Below are 21,724 nucleotides of genomic sequence, written 5' to 3' on the forward strand. Positions count from 1 at the left end.
GTTTTAAGCCCCGCATGCATTAGGTATTTGTCCTCCTAATGCTCTCCCTCCCCTTGCCCCTGACCCCCTGACAGGCCCCAGTGTCTGATGTTCCTCTCCCTGTGTCCATGTGTTCTCTTTGTTCAAATCCCACTTATGAGTGAGAACATATGGTGTTTGGTTTTCTGTTCTTGTGTTAGTTTGCTGAGACTGATGGCTTCCAGCTTCATCTATGTCCCTGCAAAGGACATAAACTCATTCGTTCTTATGGCCGCATAGTATCCCATGGTATATATGCGCCACTTTTTCTTTATTCAGTCTATCATTGATGGGCATTTGGGTGGGTTCCAAGTCTTTGCTATTCTAAATAGTGCTGCAATGGGAATGTAAATTAGTTTAACCATTGTGGAAGGCAGTGTGGCGATTCCTCAAGGATCTACAACCAGAAATACCATTTGACCCAGAGATCCCATTACTGGGTATATATCCAAAGGATTATAAATCATTCTACTATAAAGACACATGCACATGTATATTTTTTAAAGACATCTTATTTAATACACTTTGTTGATCAATTAACACTGGACTCATGACCAGCAGCACTACAATTCATGCCTGAATGAAGCCAATCTAACACATTTATTTCCTCCACAGGGCACGTCTCAGCCTTCCTGTGTTTAGGAATACCAGACATCTCTTCAGGACTATACTTGAGGGCCATTCTCAACAGTGAAGTCACAGACAAAATGCACAAATTGTGAAAAACACAGCACTAAACACACTGCAAAAAGGGCACTTGTTTACAGTAGAAGGACTGAAACAAGAAGTCATGGATTCTCCCTGTTTGACCTCAGGGAGGTTGAACAATTCCCAGGGAGCGTGCAACCTCCCTGGGAATATGCACGCTGGGAGAGTCCAATTTTTTGCTGTTCTACTTATGTGTGTGTCTTTGAGAGATGAATCAAGTGTCATCAGCATTCATTTTTGAGTTACAAAAAAATTTGAGTGAGTGAATTCATAAATACAAAACATATGCATTTATAAAATATAAATTATATAAATACAAATTGTGTTAAATATGTAGGTATTTGTATGTACATGCATGTATTCATATATGTGCATATATATGCATATGTACACACATTTATCATTTATATTTATATAATTTATCTTAAATTATAACAATTCATATTTATTATATATTACAATGAGACATACAGAGAATGACAATTTCCTAAACAAAAGAAGACAGAAAACTCAGCAAGAGCAATCTGTTCTCACACCTTCACCTTAGCACTCCAAGCCTCCATGCCTTGGTTTTCCTTGTTTCCATAGAACTTACTACCTTCCAACAAACTCTATTCTTTATTTATTTATTCATTTCCAGTCTTCCTCTGCCATGATATAAGTTTCATAAGGACAGATATCTTTGTTTTGTTCACTGATGCATCCCAAGTAAACACTGGAAAATAAGGAAATTGACTTTATTATGTTTCCTATACTCACCCCCTATTAAAGTTTGAAGTCCAAGATGGTTTGCACAGAACATAGTAAGACAGGAGATGTAAAACAGTGGGAAGAGCAACAGAAAAGTAAAGATCCAGGTTCCAGGTCTTACTTCTCCACTTTAATACATTATTAAATTTGGCAGTCTCATTGCTCTGAGCTTTGGTTAATTCTTATAAAGAATAGAAGTGATATTTATCCTTGTGGATATCAAGGTTTACCAATAACCAAATTTTAACAAACAAGATGATATAGGCTTGAAATCATTTAAGTAAACATAAAGTTGTGTTATGTTCATAAGTACTTAAAAACAACTGTATGATAAATAATATTAAATTACAGTTTCTTGGATATTTACATTTAGACTCAACAAAAATACCTTTTATGTCCTTGTCAACTTTTATCTTTCTTTTGGTTTCCAAGTATCACATGCTTTAGTTATTCCACATGAGATTCTAATAATTTCAAATATTATGCTAAAAATGTCAAAATCACATGAGATTCTAATAATTTCAAATATTATGCTAAAAATGTCAAAATCAAACTTAAAAAGACAAATAAAGATATGTTTTGAAGAAAAGGACTTAGGTAAATACAAAATATACTGAAATCTATTGATTAACTATCACATTAGATACATTAGTTGCTCAAAATAAATGTACCAGAAGAATTTAAAGTATATATCTTATATATAATCCTCTATAACACAAATGTGAGTGCATAGGGGGAAAACGTGAAATCCTTTTACAGAATCAGGGACAGTGCCTTTAATTTATCTCTTTTTATGATGGGATTGTTTTTCTCATGAGGTTTTGGCAGGCCTTTAAGATTGATGTCATTTTTGATTAATTCTTTTTGTACTCTGATGACAGCTAATGGAATGATTTGAAAGCTATTTGCTTTACAAAAAAGATCCAATGTAGCTGCCTTTTGTGCCCGTTCTTAAAGCTTTTACTTCTTTCTCTTGAAATAATTAGTAAAAGAGAAGAAAGATTGCTGTAATTACTAAGCATTATAAACTATATCAAGGTGCATGACATTAACAGTAGCTGTCATTAAGATTAGATCACTTGTCTCATTTTAAGGAAATGTTACCTTTTCCTATTTTAATGATATAATCTGAAAAATATCTTGACAGGATGCTAATTCTATAAATGAAATACAGGCCCTTAAACATATACATATTTTTATTCCTATTCAGAGACATATAAAAAGTAATTAAAATTGTGCCTTCAAGTATATCAAATAGGTATAATTGGTGTTATAAAAATAGATCAAAGTCATCAATTATTTTATAAGAACCATCAGAGTTCATGCATTATAGTTAAAACTTCATTTAAAGAACAGATCCAAAACTGAATTTTAAGAATATCCTTTCAGTCCTACTCAAGTAATCAACCGATATGCTTTAAAGGAAAGACTTTGTATAAAAAGGTTTTAATTTACACATTGATTCCAAATGCTTCCTTCTCTCTGTTGAAGTTAACACTTGTGTACTGCATCATTTTCTTCATCGGTCTTTTGTTCATTGGTATTATAATAAACGCTATAATACATACAATAATTTTTTTTTCCTGAACACATAACAATTTTCTTACTCTACCAATACACTTTACCAATAAAAGCATAAATATTTAACAAATATAATTGGAATATTCTCATATACAAATAACAGAAATAAGTAAATTTAAGAAAAACAAGTGATATGAGTAAAAAAGATATAAGACAAAATACTATCAAAGAATATCCAGACTATTTCTCTAGACATCGAAATATTTAACTAAGTTATATCCTAAAAGGACCAAAACTTTTACATTACCTTAATTAAACATTCTTACAGTGGCAACACAATCCACAAGCTATACAAACATAAATATTTTTTATTTGTTGAATAATTAAGTGGTCTTTAAGAGCAAAATTTTATGTTATGCATCTTATATTTCCATGCTACATAGGGTACATAACTCTGGTAACTATGAAAACCAACAAGGAAATCATTAGAAATTAATGGTACCCAAAGTTAGCCTTGGAAATTAATGCTTTTTCCCATCCTGAAACAACAAAGTTGATTCTATTAAATGTGATAAATGAAATGTAAATTCAAAATTTTAATAAGGTGCTTGTTAATCCATTTGTTCACAGCTAACTGGAACTCAGTTAAATTAGTTCCTTATTATGAGCACTAGAGATACGATTTCTTCTAAATCTCAAGGGAAAATAAGTGTTAGAGGACTGCTTGTCCCAAGATAGCTCCATAAAGTGTTATTAAAATTATTCACTGACACTTTTTCTGTGATGCATTTCATTTAGAAAATCAATTCTGCGTTGTTAAAGACAGTAAAAGTTCTCTAACAGCAATCACAACACCAGATAAAAAGGCAAAATAATTCCACATATGAGCTATTATGGGATATTTATCTTTGCCCTGAAAATTTTATCACCAAGAATTGCAGAAAGTAGTTCTCAAGCAATGGTGAAATATCACATGGTTTCTGAGAAACAGAATTTCTCTGGAAAGTGTAAAAAGTGTTTAGTATTTGTTAAATGCTGTCTTTAGTTTCAGGACAGTGTTTCTCAACTTCTTGCACCTGCAGATCACCTCGTTAATGTAATGTGTCCAGTCTAATATGTCTAGCACAAATACAAAAAGCAATTTTTCGTAACATTTTAAAAATAATTCAACTTAAAAATTGAATTAACTATTGAAATTAATAATAATTATTATTTATACTAGAGCGGGAGACGGTTTTGCAGTGTTTTATCAAGAAGCCTGTTAGGCTATCACTAAAATCTTCAGCCGTAATTACAGAACGGCCAGTTGGATTCAGTTCTTACCTTTTATTTGTACTACCTTGGAAAAACCTAAGTCACCACTGTAGGTGATCTAAAATTGCAACATATATTTTGCAACTCCCTTAGTCAATTCCCAATGTTCAAATAAAGCGTGGGAGTCCTTGACAATATAAAGCCAACACTGTCATTCTTAAAGAGATGCCAAGTCAACAATCATTCTGCCCACATATGTGAAAAAGTTTGTTTGTAGTACTCTTGGAGCTAAGGTGCTAGTAACTTCACAAAATGCAAATTTTAAAAAAATGTGAGACACAATTTACAATGATGGTTACTATATGCTACTTAAGAACTAATAGTTCTTAAGCATATTTGCCACATTTAAAACAATTATTGGACATATAGTAGCTAAAATAATCTTCAAAAAGAACAAGTTGAAGGATTTGCAATTCTCTATTTCAAAACTTGTTACAATGTTATAATAATTAAAACAGTGTGCTACTGACATGAGGACAGACATACAGATCAATGGTATAGGGTTAAGAGTTCAGAAATAAATCCATACATCTACGGTCATTGGATTTTCAACAAGGATGGTATCCAGACAAAGCAATGTGTCTAAAACAGTCTTTTCAACAAATAGTGTAGGGTCACTGGACATCCACAAGCGAAAGAATAACTTGGACTCTTATCTCACACCACATATAAAACACTCACAAAATAGATCATAAATGTAAATTTAAGAGCTAAATCTATTAAATTCCTAGAAGATACCATAGGTGTAAATATTTGTGATGGGTTCTTAGAAAAAAATACTTAAAGCACAATGGACAAAAATATATATAGATAACTTATGTTCCATCAAAATTGAAAATGGGATATTTATCTTTGCCTTGAAAATTTTACCACCAAGAAATGTTTTAAAGAACACCAATAAAAAAAAGTGTAAAGACAACCCACAAAATGGAAGAGAATATTTGCAAACCACATATCGTGTAAGTGACCTGTATCCAGACTGTATAAAGAAATTTCACAATTTAACAATTAAAAATTGAGCACAAGATTTGAATAGACAGTTCCCCAAACAAGATATACAAATGTTCAATATGTACACGAAAAGATTTTCAACATCATTAATTATTAGGGTTATTCAAAACGAAATCACAATGAGATACAACTTCTAAAAAAACAGGAGTACAGTGGTACTATCTCAGTTCACTGCAGCCTCCACCTCCCAGGTTCAAGCAATCCTCCCTCCTCAGCCCCGCGAGTAGCTAGGACTCCAGGTGTGAGCCACCACGCCTGGGTAATTTTTATATTCCTAGAAGAGAGAGGGGTTTCACCATGTTGGCCAGGCTGGTCTTGAACACCTGGCCTGGTCTCAACCTCCAAAGCATTGGGATTACAGGCATGAGTCACCACACCCAGCCGAGAACTTTATTCATTGCTGTTTCAATTATAAAATGATGCAGCCACTTTATAAAACAGTTCAGTTCCTCTAAATGTTAAATAGAGTTAACATATAACTCAGCAATTCTACTTCTGGGTATATACCCAAGAGAAATAAAAACATATGTTCACATAAAAATATATACAGAAACGTTCAGAACAACATTATTCATAATAGACAAAAAATGAAAGCAGCCTAAAGGTCCAATTACTGATAAATGGGTCAACAAAATATCGTCTATTCACACAATGGAATGTGATTCAACCATAAAAAGGAAGTACTGTCACATGCTATAACACAGATGAACTTTGAAAACAAATCCTAAAGGAGAGAAGCCATTTGTAATAGGCCACATTTTGCAAGAGGTGTTTATATGAAATGTCCAGAGAAAGCAAATTAATAAAAACAGAACTATATTAGTGGTTTGCCAGAGACTGAGAGGAGGTACAGATAGGGAAAAATTGCTAATGCGAATGGAGTTTCTTTTTGGTGTGACGAAATGTTCCAAAATTAATTAGTGGTGTTAGTTGACCAACTTTGTGAATATACTAAAAATGACTGAGTTTTATTGAGGGATATTGTTATATATTTTATTAGGATTGTAGAAGAGGTGAAAAAAGTTAGGTAATGTGAAAAAAGCTTTCAGATAATATGAAAAAATGCTTTTAAATTATACTGAATTTAGGGAGAAGAATTCAAAGAAGATTTAGTGACAGTCTGAATCAAATATCTGATTAGTGACTGTAAATAGTGACATATGGAGTTGAACAGGGAGATAGTCAGCAGCTTCAAAATCTATATGAAATGAAATGAGAAAGTCAAACAATTTTGTCTAGATTATAGATCCATGAGATTACAATTGCCAAGTATGTATAAGAACTATGACATGAAAACAATGGGGTCTTGCTCAAGCTGGAGTCACCTTAAAAGCACTTTTCTTCAAAACATTAGAAAAATGCCACAGGACTGAGCAAGGATTTTTTTTTTTTTTTTTTTTTTTTTTTTTTTTTTTTTGAGTAAGACCTCAAAAGTCCAGTTATTAAAAGCAAGAATTGACCAATTAGACTACATGAGCTAAAAAACTTCCGTGCAGTAATTTAAACAGTTAACAAAGTGCAGAGACAACCTACAGAATGGGAGAAAATATTTGCAAACTATCCATCTGACAAGAAATTAATAACCAGGATATATAGAGTTCAAACAACTCAATAGCAAATAAAACCCAAATGATCTGATTAAAATTTTGATAAAAAAATTATGAGTAGACATTTCTCAAATGCAAACATACAAATGACCAACAGATACATGAAAAAATGCTCAAGATTACTCATCATCAGGGAAATACAAATCAAAAGCACAATGTTATATCATTTCACCCCAGGTAAAACGACTCTTATCAAAAAGACAGAAAATAACAGATGCTGGGAGGATGTGAAGAAAGGGAGATACTTGCACACTCTCTGTGGGAATTTAAATTAGTCCAACAACTAGGAAAGATGGTACGGAGCTTCCTCAAGAAATATAGAGCTACCGTATGATCCAGCAATCTCAGTCTTGGATATATAACCAGAAGAAAGGAAATCACTATATCAAAGAGAAAGCTACACTCCCATGTTTATTGCAGCACCAGTCATGATAGCCAAGATCAAACTGTTTGGACACATCAAACTAAGTGACCATTAATGATGAACGGATAAAGAAAATGTGGTATGTATACAAAATGGAATAGAATTTAGCCACAATAAAAGAATGAAATACTGACATTTGCAGTGACACAGATGAGTCTGCAGGACATTATGTTAAGTGAAATAAGCCAGGCACAAAAAAAAATAAGCATCACATGTTCTCACTCAAATGTGGAAGCTGCAAAAAAAAATAGTGATCTCAAGGAGGTAGTGAATAGAATGGTGATTACCAGTGGCTGGGAAGGGTCTGAGGGAGGAGGCCATGAAGAGAGGTTTGCTAATGGGTTCAAAAATACAGGTAGATAGAGTAAGTTCTACTATTCGATAGCATAATAGGGCAACTACAATTGATGAGCATTTATGCTATATTTCAAAATAGCTAGAAGAAAATATTTGAAATGTTGCCAACACAAAGAAATGATAAATGTTTGAGGTGATGGATATCCCAATTACTTTGATATGCATTGCACATTGTATGTATGTTACATAATGTCACATGTACCGTATATATATATATATATATAAAATGTATCATTTGAAAATAATTTATGAAAAGCCTACTTCTTCAGAAATTAGTTGGTATGATGAAAATAGCTTCCAAATAATTAAGGAGAAAGAGACTAAGATGGAAGACTAATGAAAATGAAAACAAAATTGAGCAGGTTCGAAAGTATTTAGTCATTCATACCAAATAAAAGATTAAGGAATTTAGAAACAATATTTGTAATCTGTGATGACAACTTCATATACTATAAATTTAAATTGTCTGGCATTTTGTTTTATTTTTTAAAAAGGTGACTGAGTGCAGTGGCTTGCGCCGCTAATCCCAGCAATTTGGGAGGCCAAGGCGGGTGAATCATTTGAGATCAAGAGTTCAAGCCAGTCTGGCCAACATGGTGAAACCACATCTGTACTAAAAATACAAAAATTAGCCTGATGTGGTGGTGGGCTCCTGTCATCACAACTACTCTGGAGGCTGAGGCAGGAGAATCTCTTGAACCTGGGAGACAGAGGTTGCAGTGAGCTGAGATTGCACCACTGTACTCCAGGCTGGACAACAGAGCCAGACTCCAACTAAAACAAAAAAAAAAAGTAATAGGTATTTCTCATAGATTTCCCTTAAATATAAAATTTTAAACTAGAAGTTACTAATGAAATTATATATTCTTAAAAAAATAGGCCGGGCGCGGTGGCTCAAGTCTGTAATCCCAGCACTTTGGGAGGCCGACACGGGCGGATCACTAGGTCAGGAGATCGAGACCATCCTGGCTAACACGGTGAAACCCCGTCTCTACTAAAAAATACAAAAAACTAGCCGGGCGAGGTGGCGGGCGCCTGTAGTCCCAGCTACTCAGGAGGCTGAGACAGGAGAATGGCGTGAACCCGGGAGGCGGAGCTTGCAGTGAGCTGAGATCCGGCCACTGCACTCCAGCCTGGGCGACAGAGCGAGACTCCATCTCAAAAAAAAAAATAAAAAAAAAATAATAAAAATAAAAAATAAAACTAACCAAAATAAACAAGATAAATCTAAACAAGCACTTGAAATGAGAAAGCCTAGTAGCATAATATTTTTGGAGGATGGCATTATTTGAGTGTTTATTCACAATCTTGGTGGTGGAAGTATATTGGAGAAATTACAGATTATAAGAGAGAAGAACAAGAAAAACATCACTCTGAAAGTGTAACATTGTTTTTTGGAGCAAAAAAGTGTAATGAAATGGTGCATCCCTTATAACTTTACAAAATAATGGAGAGAAGATGATGAAATACAGTAAAAATCTAGTAATATGTACAACTTCAAATTCTCAGTCATTGGTTGGAATTTCCATTGGCCATCAGTAAAGCAACTTAAAACATTTTGACTTGCCTTGCTAACAATTTAACCTAACAAAAGATTTTTTAAATAGGTAATATAGGTGGGATAGGAAGTACATTTGGGAAATATTTTTAGCAAAAGGAGGGATGGGACGGCAAAGTGGAAGTGACAGAGACCCTAGCAGAAGACTATTGTCTTAGAGAACAGTGAGTAGAGTCAGATGTGAAGTTATTATGAGTGTCAATGATAATCTTTTCCTCTTTTATTTAAAAAAATGTCTATATGACTTTTTTGTTGTTTTGGTATCTTTGAAGAATGACAGTTGGAAAAGAATATTTTTAACAGAAGTCTCATACATGGGTAGGTGAGAGGAAAAAGGAACATGGTGAAAAGGAGGCTAAAATAATGTTTTTCTAAGAAAATAATTTAAACTACAAGAAATTAGTTTTCTGAGAAAATGACCACAAATTTTTAACTGAAGATGACAGATGCTCAAATAATAGCTGATTAATTTGTTTTTAGGCAACTGACATATGACTTTTTAGCAGTCAAAATTCTTAGTCTATGTAGACTTGGGAAAAGATTGGGAAGTTGATTACTAAAAACAGACTAAGACACTTTTGTACCTAACTAAGCATCATATGAATGAGAAGTTCATGTAATCCTGAAAGAGCACGTCTTACCTGGTTCCTCCATGCTCAGACTATCTGAGAAATTATGTTTTCTACGTAAGTAAATATGTATACTTTAAGCTCCATGTTCTCAAATTCTCACCCTCACCCTCTTCACTTTTACCACGAATCTATTTCATTCCTTGCCTTTGTCATGCCACGACATGAAAGGGTCAATAATAAGAAATTGTGCCAAAATACTTCATGATATTTAAAAAAATATTCAGGTGTTTACCATCCAGATCCTGGTCTGATATGTGTAATGAATAATAAAACATTAAAATTATATACCTGTTATTAAACTGAAAATTTCTCAGAAATAAATCACATTTAAACGCTTGCAATAAAGACAATTTTTTTTACTGTTTTGTTAGCGTTCAGTATAGGGAACAAATTAAATAAAAAATATTTAGGAATATTTATTTCTTATGAGTAGAGTTCCTATTTGAGAAATAGATAACACGGAATCTGGGTCTGGATTAGAACTTGAATTCTTTCTGTTCAAACCACTGGGATTTGCTATTGTAATATATTCACTGCCAAGAGATACATTACTAAGAAAATGATGGAAACTATCATAGACAGAAAAAATGACTTTCCATCAACTGCATAATATGAAAAGAAAAATTGTAATGAGAAGCACTGTCAAAATATGAAATAGTACAAAATATATTCATCATTCACATATGAGAAGAAAGAGAAGCACCTGCCCATTGCAGACACTTAAAGGTAAATGAACAATAGGTAGAAGGATGGTAGTGCCTCATGTTTGGATCATGTCATTCACATTTGCCTCGTTCTATATTTACTGACAATTTTTTAACTTTAATAAGATCTGAGAAATAGTTTCAATGAGGGTGGAAGGTGTAGAGAAGTCTTAGCCAAAAACAATAATTACAATACACCATAGGTCAAAAAGCCACAGCCTATTAGAGTTCAAATTACTATCAACCAATCCTGTTTAAACCCTATATTACAACTTAAAAGAAGAATCTAAGCATTTATAAATATTTATGTATTCTGTATTGAGAGGTCAGTCCATTACTCATTTTTCTTGCTTGCTTGCTTTTTTGAAGATCAAAAAATAAAAATCTTTAAGAAGCTTTCACAGAATTGGAGACATATATTCATTCTTTATTCATCTTTTCACATTGGAATATAAACGTGTTATTAATTGACCAACCAACTACATGCCAAAGCCAATAAAATCATGATGAGTAAATCCAATAAATACTTCAAGTGAGCTCATCCATCTCCCTAAAGTTATATATGAAATGTTTTCAAGAAAAGAATAAAAATTTTGAGAATTAATATTTTATCTAATTTTCTGCATATCCATGTTAAAATATAAACAGATGACACATTTAATATTTTGACATATGATTTGTAAGGCAGCATACAAATTTGAAATACTTCCACTAGACTGAGACAACTTTTGCATTGTATTCTTATTATTCACACTCCTAAACAGATGTTGGAAACAGCCATTTTCCTAACATACTTGTAGGCAGATTGCCCTAGTTTTAATTGCTAATCTTAACATTTTGCTTCTTAAAAGTTTACCTTATTGTATTTAAATGTATCAAGATTAAGCGTTGTAAAACTCACCCAACTTCTAAAATTTATCAGCAACACAGAGCAAAAGGAATAAAATCAAGTTTGCTATGATTTGCCAAACTGCAGTACACAGAAACTCAATTTCATAATCTCCAAATCATGCTAGAAAATTTTGAGAAACAGGTAACTAAAGAGAGAAACAAGAAACACCTTCCTAGGCCGGGCGCGGTGGCTCAAGCCTGTAATCCCAGCACTTTGGGAGGCCAAGATGGGCGGATCACGAGGTCAGGATATCGAGACCATCCTGGCGAACATGGTGAAACCCCGTCTCTACTAAAAAATAAAAAAAACTAGCCGGGCAAGGTGGCGGGCGCCTGTAGTCACAGCTACTCGGGAGGCTGAGGCAGGAGAATGGCGTAAACCCGGGAGGCGGAGCTTGCAGTGAGCTGAGATCCGGCCACTGCCCCCCAGCCTGGGCGACAGAGCAAGACTCCGTCAAAAAAAAAAAAAAAAAAAAAAAAAAAAGAAACAGCTTCCTGTATATAAAGACCTCCAATGTGAAAGAAGCAGTGGAAAGAAAGCTGCATGGACTTAGAAAGAAGTCTGATTCACTTAACAAAATTTCAAAAGAGTAGATTTTCATTCAAGACAATAAAAATATTTTAATAATTTAAAATATCTAATTATTTGTATGCCTGATGGTAATGAATGTTGTGTTGATAGAGATAGCCACTAAAATATACTGTAGCTATCTGTCAGGGTTGTCTTAGAAAGTATTTTCACGTCAATGTTTCTAATACAAAAAAAAGGATAAATTCTTGAGGTCATAAATATTCTAATTACTTTGATGCGATTATTACTGATTGTATGCCTGTACCAAAACATTACATGTACCCCCTAAATATGTATTCCTATTATGGACCCATAAAAGTTCAAAATAAAAACATTTTTAAACAGAGATGAGATGGAAAAAGTAGTAGTAATATCCCTTAAGGTGTTAAATTCTGAGCCTCAAAAACAACACTTGTATTAAAATTGTTACCTGTCTGATATTTCATTTTCTTTCTCCTGTGAATTAAGGAAAATTGAATAGTGTCTTTTTATAACTCAGAAGAAACAGCAAATGATTAAAATATGTTTAAAATGATTTAAAACTTGTTTAAAAAATCAGCATTAGTTAGAGTATATGGAAATTGAATTTTTCATATGGTATTGATGGAAAATAAATTATTATAAATGTTCCATAGGATCCAGGGATTGTGTGTGAGCATTTCTGGGGCCCAACAATAACATTCTCAGGAATTATCTCCCAGAGAAATACTATACAAGGTTATCTCAAAGTTACACACAGGAAAACTCATCTGATTTATAGTGGTTTCAAATTTTAAGCAACTCAATAATGACTGACAAACAAATTTTATTATATTAAATAAATTGTAGAACATAGAATATCAGGCAGTCATTAAAATTGATGATATAGAACTACTTTATTTATTTACACAAAGATATGAGAAGGTGTATCCATACAAACAAAACCTGTCTTTCTGTGACTAAACACACATCAATACACCTACATCCACAGACACACATTTAGACTGAGAGTTAAATATGGGCACTGATTTTTGTACTTTTTCTTCTACTTATCTATATCATTTAACTTTGTTAAAAGGTATATATTATTTTAATGAGTCATTATTGAATCATTTTTATAGGTAAAAAAATTATGACAGTTTATCTTAGGCATGGAGGAGCTAAAAAAAATAAAGAATAAAAGAAAAAGTCTTTATTGATACAGTGAAGAATGTGTCAAAACCAGCATACTATATTCATGTACAAAAGTCAATTATGTTTCCATATGAACAAAACAACCTACAAATGAAATGAAGAGAACAATTATATTCATAATAGTGTCAAAATGATTAGGAATGTATTAACTATATTAAATAAATATTTAGTGAGATCCTCCCTTATGACAGGCCCTGTTTTAGGCCCTGAAACAGGCTGATCCAACAGATAGCACTCCCGCATTCATACAGTTTCTATGCAGGTGCTTTGCATTTTTAAAATTTTCCAGATAAAGTTGCAATGAATTTTCATTCATAAGTAATTTTTATACTTAAATACGTGTTCTGTTAGATAGTTTCCTAGAATTGTTGTATTATAGGGCATGCAAATTTTAAAACTGTGATCACTATGGCCAATTGTCTTGTGAAAAGATAGTATTCACAGTCTATGAGAGAGCACTTACATTTAAACAATAGAAACCTGAGCATATAAATTTAAACTGAATGATTTTCTTTTTTTTTTTTTTTTTTTTTTTTTTTTTTTTTGAGACGGAGTCTCGCTCTGTCGCCCAGGCTGGAGTGCAGTGGCCGGATCTCAGCTCAATGCAAGCTCCGCCTCCCAGGTTCACGCCATTCTCCTGCCTCAGCCTCCCGAGTAGCTGGGACTACAGGCGCCAGCCACCTCGCCCGGCTAGTTTTTTTTTTTTGTATTTATTAGTAGAGACGGGGTTTCACCGTGTTAGCCAGGATGGTCTCGATCTCCTGACCTCGTGATCCGCCCGTCTCGGCCTCCCAAAGTGCTGGGATTACAGGCTTGAGCCACCGCGCCCGGCCTGAATGATTTTCAAATAGTTCCAATTTTGCAGTAAAATTAATTTCAAATGGAATTATTTCAATTTTTTACTTATCAACTAATTGAATTATTGAATTAGCATCTAATTTACAGAAAGAAATCAAAACTGAACTACAACTATTGTACAGATAAGCTCATCCAAGAAGTAAAGATCTTTGCTGAAAGCTAGAAACAACTGCATTTGCTACTGAATTGTTCTGTAATCATTCCTCATGTATAGAATAAGAAGGGTCGTGTCCTATTTCTTTTCAAAACTGAATCAAGTTAAAAAACTAAATCAGATATTTAAAAGAAAACTGCCCACCAAAAAAGGAAATTGCCTTCCCTCACTTGAAAATAGCGGTATATTACCTTATTAAAATATCAATATGTAAGGTATGTGAGGTTGGTAAAGAAGAAAAAAAAAAAAAAAACTCTTGTCAACCCTGAGGTTAGCAGGCTTTGTAAAAGTGACGTATTCTAGAAGCAGAGGATTATTTAGTGTACTAAAAGGTAAAATGGAAGGCCGTCAAAAATAAAACCTCCCTGTTAAGCATGAATCAAATTCTCAACTTAACATACACATTCACAAGCTTCGAAATGTGCAAGAATAAAAATCAAAGTCTACTACAGAAAAATCTGTAAACACTTATTCAAACATCGAGTATATGACACACAACATTACTTAAGTCCCCAAAGATTTAGTTTAATATATTTTCCTATATTAGTGCTTGTAAATATGGGGGAAAGTAATGTGTTTTTATATTGCTTTTGGAATTATTCCCAATTACTACACAGTGTTTTATTGTGTGTTCTAGAAACTATCCTTAATACATATGTAGTCTAGAATTATTATTCCAGCAGTTATTCTTACAAGAGTTCTTGAAAATATGAAATACATTGAAAGCATTTTATGCATAGTCCACAAAAATTAGCAAGCATTTGTGTAACAACTATGCAAAAAGGTATACAAGCAGACTTCACTATCACCCACTTCAAATAATATCTATATAAGCATTAAAAAGGTATCTAACACAAAGCCCAAAAAAAACCTACTATTTCTACCATTTTCTTACCAAAAGTTAATGTGACTTGTACAGGAAGTTACATATTGCCATTGTCTATGTATACTTTATATTTTGGTTATCAATAAGAGTTAAGTCCTCTATGCTTCCACTTATTGACTTCACTGTTACAAATCTCCTATTACATTACTCCAAAAAGTAAAACAGTGAAAATGTCCATTCAGTGGAATACAACTCAGTCATTAAAAGAAATGAACTACTGATAAAAGGAACAACATGAGTGAATCACAAAAGTACTATGCTGAACAAAATAGCTAGATGCAAAAGAGTATATACTTTTCTGCTCCATTTATTTGAAGTTCTAGGACAGGAAAAGCTCATCTTTAGTAACAGAAATCAATGGTTGCCTGGAGTGGTAACGGGGACTGGGAATTAATGGTGAAGTGTTATAAGGGAAGGATTGGGGAAGAGAGAAATGTTCAGTATCTTGACTGTGATGTTTATTATACTAGTATAAATATGCTATGCATGCATTTGATAAAAACATATCAAACTATATGCTTAAATTGAGTGAATTTTTGGTATATAAGTTATGCCTTAAGTTGATTTTAAAATTCAACAAAGGAAAGTAACTAAGAAGAGGAATAGGAATAGTTGGTCAGAATTGACAGAATTACCTTCTACTACATATTAGACACTTGATAAATATGTACTCAATGGATTTATTGCACACAGCAGAAAGCAAGGCAACGACTATTTCTCATATTTTATAGATTAAGATTAAGATACTGAGATTCAGAGAGCCACAGAATTAGTCAACAATGAACTCTCTTGGTAGGTCACAGGCTAATAAATTGTAACTGTACCAGAATTCAAATAATTCTATAATAAAATGATGTTTCCATACATATTACCTGCACAATTCAAATTCAGTTGCAAGTAACTCACTGCATGGAGTTACAGAAATACTTACATGATATTGTGTTGAAAAGAGTATTCTTTGAAATAATTCACTTCTAGATCTTGGAAATCTTTCATTATAAAAAGTTTATTCAAGAAAATGGTATTTGTTAAATTGATATTTTTAACTATAGACTCAAATGTGAATACTGAAACACAGAATTTTTAAATATTGAGTTGAATTTCCTATTATAAAGCTTGGAATGAATCCACTTCAATCCCTATGCAATGCATGATTTAGTTTGTTCTATAATAGAAATTAAGAAGAATATAAAAATGAAGGCATGCCTATTGCAATCAAGGAGCATATAGTCTGAAAGATAACAAAAAACACAAAAATAAATATTACAAATGATTTATTAAACATTCTGGACTCATAAGGACACAAGTAGAAAACAACTTTATTCTTCCCCCATAATATGTTTTCAAATCAGCTTTCCTAACTTGTTTTCTTAGAATTGTATGAAATTCTGGGCAGTTTCATAGTTTATTCACTCATGTTCAGATAAATAAAAGTCAGTTTAGTCTTATTATGTAAGTTCTGAAATAACACATAGAAACTTGTTATGAAATTAGATGTACATAAATCAGAGATCTTACCTTTTCACACTCTATAAATAATTTCAAGGAGATAAACAGCTGAAAGGCACAGCAAGGCCTGAAGAGTGAAGACATCTCCCCAAGTTCTTTTTTCCTGTGTCAAACATTCACGTCTGGCCTAGAATAACAAAAGAGGTTGAAAACATGCAACAGGGAAATATTAAATTATGAAATGTTGTTATTTTATACTCCAGAAGGTGATATAGTTTACATCACCTTCTTCACAGAGGCATGCCTCATAAATCCATAGATTCCAGGCTTATTTATTATAAGTAAATAATTCTATGGGGTAATTCTTTATATTCCTCTGATGACACATCAAACAATTACTATAGCTTTTGTTCTTAGGTAATTAATAGTCCTCTCATCAGTTTATTCATAAAAACAGTCTTGTTTTGGTAATGAAAATGTCCAGGTCAGTGTAACAATCACAATTCAGAACTGTTGATGATAGAATTCTTCCCTCATCTAGCATAGCACTATCTCAGGTTGAAAGTTTGCAGTACTGAGAGGTTATTACTGAGCCAGCTACACCCTCATTCCCAAGTCACAGTATCCCACCCTTCTAAGATGAGGCCCAGGGAAAAAAGGACAAGGGAAATGATCCCCTATCTCCAGGCTTATGTGACTGCCTGGAACTCTCATCATCAAAGTACATCATTATAGCATTGATGTACTTTGGGTTTTGTATACTCAAAGATGACTCCTTCTGGAGTGTTGAGCGGATTTCTCTGAGGTTATCCCGTGAGATATCTCAAGTTGCAATTTCCATGACACAGACATCATAACCATGTTCCCTCAAGCAGCTTAAACTTCAGTTGCTGGGGCTCCACTGATATGTTACTCTTCCCAGTGACTTCATCTCTCTGGGTAACCTTTGTGAATGAAATCCATTTCAAGGATTTCCCTGATTATCTCTTTCCCGTGGATCTACTTGACTCACAAGAAGACTTATACATACTTTCTCCAACTGTGAAGGCACAGTTCGCTTGCAAGATAGCTTTCTTTCCCTTTGTCTTTGCTGCCAAGCGGGTGCTCTACCTGTGGTCTCTTGGCTTTAGAATTATTTTGTTGAGAATCAGATACAAGTTCCCTAAACTTCAGGGATGCAAATAAACTTTGAAACTCTTCTCACTGGCTACATGTAAAGTGAAGGCAAAACATCTTACTCTCTTTTCCTATTAAAGGAAAACTCTATCTACAGGTATCCTCTCTGTCAATCCTTCAGTTCCTATTTAGTAGACTAGAAGTGACTTATTATTAACATCAGCAGAACCATTTTTCCAAATTATCAGTTTGTCCAAGATAGCTGAGGATAGTTGGCAAGAATTATATAACCTAAGATTCTTAACCTCAGGAGCCTCAGCTTATACTGAGAAAGAATGAGTTCCAAGACAACACACAAACACACACACACACACACACACACTTATTTTCCATATTTGGTTACATTATTAAGCAAGACAGACAGTGTTAAGTTCCATAAGGGAAGAACGAATTATGTGCAAGAGAAACATGAATAAAGATAAAGAAGTAATCATTTTCTAAACACTTCCAACAACCTGGGAACATCTATACAGCATATTTCAGCCCATTCCATGATTCAGAAACTTCAATAGAATATGATTTTTGATACTTAGCTAAAATATGCTTCCTCAACTCTCGCTGTTTCTGGTTCTACCTTTGAACACCACACAAACCAAGTTGATATTTGAACCACAGCACAGCCCTTCAAAATATGTACCATATTCCTACAGAACTAACTACTACACTCAAATTATTTAGTCATTTCTCAAAGATATGGCTTTGACTTCTCTCATCATACTGGGTACTCCCCTCTAACTCTATTATGTTCTTCTTTCACTCTTCCTAAAAGTCATGTTCCTGAGATTACAAAAGTGTTGAAGCTGACAGAATTACCCTAAATACTATATTTCTAAAAATGCAACAAAAATTACAACATCACTTCTAGTTAGATAGATCATATAGTTGAGTTTTCTGAGTTCTTGGTTAAAAAAATTCTAATACAGGCACTTTTTTTTAAATTTAAAAAAAGGAGTCTCATAATGTTGCCCAAGCTGGCTTCAAACTCCTAGGCTCAAACAATCCTCTTTTCTCAGCTTTCCGATTTGCTGGGACTACAGGTGTATGCCACCATACGCGGCTAATATAGGTTTTACAAATAAAAAATTGAGGAAGGCCAGATGTTTTGAAACCTGACCTGTCATGACCTGGACAGGATGCACCAACACCAATTCCAAAATCATTCTGTAGTACTTCAGAAAAAAGTGATTAAAACTTTTTAAACAAATTTTTCAGATAAAACCTGGATCTGAAATAAGATGTGAAATTGATATGAGACTAAAAAACAATAGAGTTATCTATTACATCAAGCCAAAAAATGAATTCTATATAATATGTGCAAATTAATATAGACAATGAGAGTACAACATGCCTAAACATTTTCTTCAAGGACCTTACATTATTTCTAAGAGGAAACGATATATACACATAAATATATATTAAAGTTACATTGAAATTTTGCATTGGCAGTTTTGCTAAAGGAAAGAAAAGAGATGTGTAGAGGTTCAATAAAGAAGACTCACTATCAAAAAATTTTATGAAAAAGATAGGACATCAGCTGAACTAAAAAAAAATGACTCAAATTCAGATCAATGGAGAGGATTAAATTTAGCATTCTAGGTGACACAAATGTTGTGCAAAAAGGTCAAGAGAATAATACATAAGGCATATTTGGTCATTACAAGTAAATTATTATATTTGGAGAAAAGGAAGTCTTACAAAATAAGTGGGGAAAGGTGGTGATATGGTTTGCATGTCCTGCCCAAATCTCACGTTGAATTGTAATCCTCAATATTGAAGTTGAGGCCTGGTGGAAGGTGCTTGAGTCATGGAGGTGGATCCCTTATGGCTTGGTGCTGTCTTTGCAATAGTAAGTGAGTTCTTGTGAGCTTTGGTCATTTAAAAATGTGTGGCACCTTCCCCCTTACTCTCTCTCTAGCTCCTGCTCCCACCATGGCTTCCTCATTCACCTTCCACCATGATTGAAAACTCCCTGAAGCTTCACCAGAAGCTGAGCAGATGCCAGCTTCCTGGCAGCCTGTAGAACCATGGGCCAATTAAGCCTCTTTTATTTATAAATTGCCCAGTCTCAGCTATTTCTTTATATATAAAATGCAAGAATGGACTAACACACATAGGATGAGGCCAGAATATATGAGGTTTTAAATGATGAATGAGAAGTTTAAACTCCAATCAACTGGACAGAGATAGTCATTGGTAGCTTTGATCCAGACAATGATATGCAAACATCAGTGTTTTAGCGGGGGTAATCTAGTTGAAGTATATGAAACAGATTCTAGACAAGAGGATTCAGCTGGTGAATTAGTTGGCGAATTAGAATTAACCATTAATGAATGAGGTGAAATAACCAAGGACTGTTAAAAAACGTCTATCTGAGAAAAAAAAATACAAAAATAGCAATCTGGTAATAGCCTTAATGTGGAGCAAGAACGAGAACGTCTATAGAGATTACAAAGGTAGTACTGTTGTTACTGGCAATGATAGAGAAGAAGGAGAAGTGGATAAAACATGCTAATTTGAGGTAAGAGTAAAACATCCAAAATTATCTGGCAAGAGCTTTGTAATATGAGCTAAAACTCAGGAGGGGGACCAAAGTTGATATGGATTCAGCCATAAAGAAGCATCTGAAGCTACGAGCCATAAAGGAGGAAAATAAATAACACGAAGTACATTAGGCTAACCTTGGAAAACAGGGAGTTAAAGCCAATGGAGGCGGCAAAACACCCCAAAGAAGAAACACAACCAGAAGAAATGTATCATATCAATCCCTTACAAGCCAGAGCATGAGCAGAGGAAGGACTGAGATTGCTAGGCAGCAGACGTAGGGCACTTTATATTAAAGCTTCTGAGACCAACCTAGAAATCAATTAGTATGCAAAATCAGTCATTTAAGAGATAACCTGATGAACCAAGATTCGATGTCAGTCTTTAGGCTTGGTTATGTTTATTACCCATGAGCAGTGGTCACGAATTTTTAACAATTGCCAGACAGCAAGGTGGAACCATAGAAACTAGAAGAGGTGAACATTGAAGAGAGGATATTTAATAGTGCTAAATACATAAAGTAAAAAAAGAAGATACTTTGACGATCTTCTGATATTTTTCTAAGCAAAATTATATATACAAGAGTCCTTCCAAATTGTTTCAAATTTGTTCTATTAGTTGGCTTAATGTTCCTATTATGATGCTGTTTCATGCTGCTCACAAACCTTTTATAAACCTCATCTAAGTCCTGGTCAAATAATAAAAAATGTTGAATTAACGAAGTAGAAATTAATGATAATTCGTTCAAATAGAAAAAGAGCATAACTTCAGTAGAGTTTTAATTGAGCAACAATTTCAATATTTAGACACTTACTAAAACTGGTATTTTAAAGGAAAAAAAATACATCTGTTAACATGCTACCCTTCAATTTTTTTTTGACAATTTAGTATGTATCTTAATAAATAGATGTCAGAATATATCAGCTATGGGATGGATATATGATCATATCAAAATTCATTAATGTAAAATTGAAGTGACATGTTTCCTAATTGTCTTTATAATTACACAAAGCATCAAATATCGAATAATAGAAAAAAGAAAGTATTGCTTTTTCCTCATTCCTCTGCCCAGGGACAGTATAATAATCTGAAGACATTAGATGGTGTAGACAGATGATCTGATTAATTCACAATTTTCAGTTTGCCATGTATGAATGGCCACAAAAAAATTCTTCCCATCATTGTATTTCTAACAACTGTCCTGATATTATTCTTCTCCTCTTCAAAGTAAGTCCATTTGGGTTACTTGATCTATTTACTTCAGAATATTCATATATATCAAGAAGGTTCTTTTTGCATTGTTCTTATCTAAGGATATGTTCTTTATAAATTTAGAAGAATATGACCTTAAGTAGTAATGATATCTAAGACTTTAAGGAAAATACATTTAAAATTAAGAGGTAAACTTTGCTCAAATATTA

This window comes from Macaca thibetana, chromosome 8, assembly GCF_024542745.1.
Source record: "Macaca thibetana thibetana isolate TM-01 chromosome 8, ASM2454274v1, whole genome shotgun sequence".
In the NCBI taxonomy this organism is placed as follows: Eukaryota; Metazoa; Chordata; class Mammalia; order Primates; family Cercopithecidae; genus Macaca; species Macaca thibetana.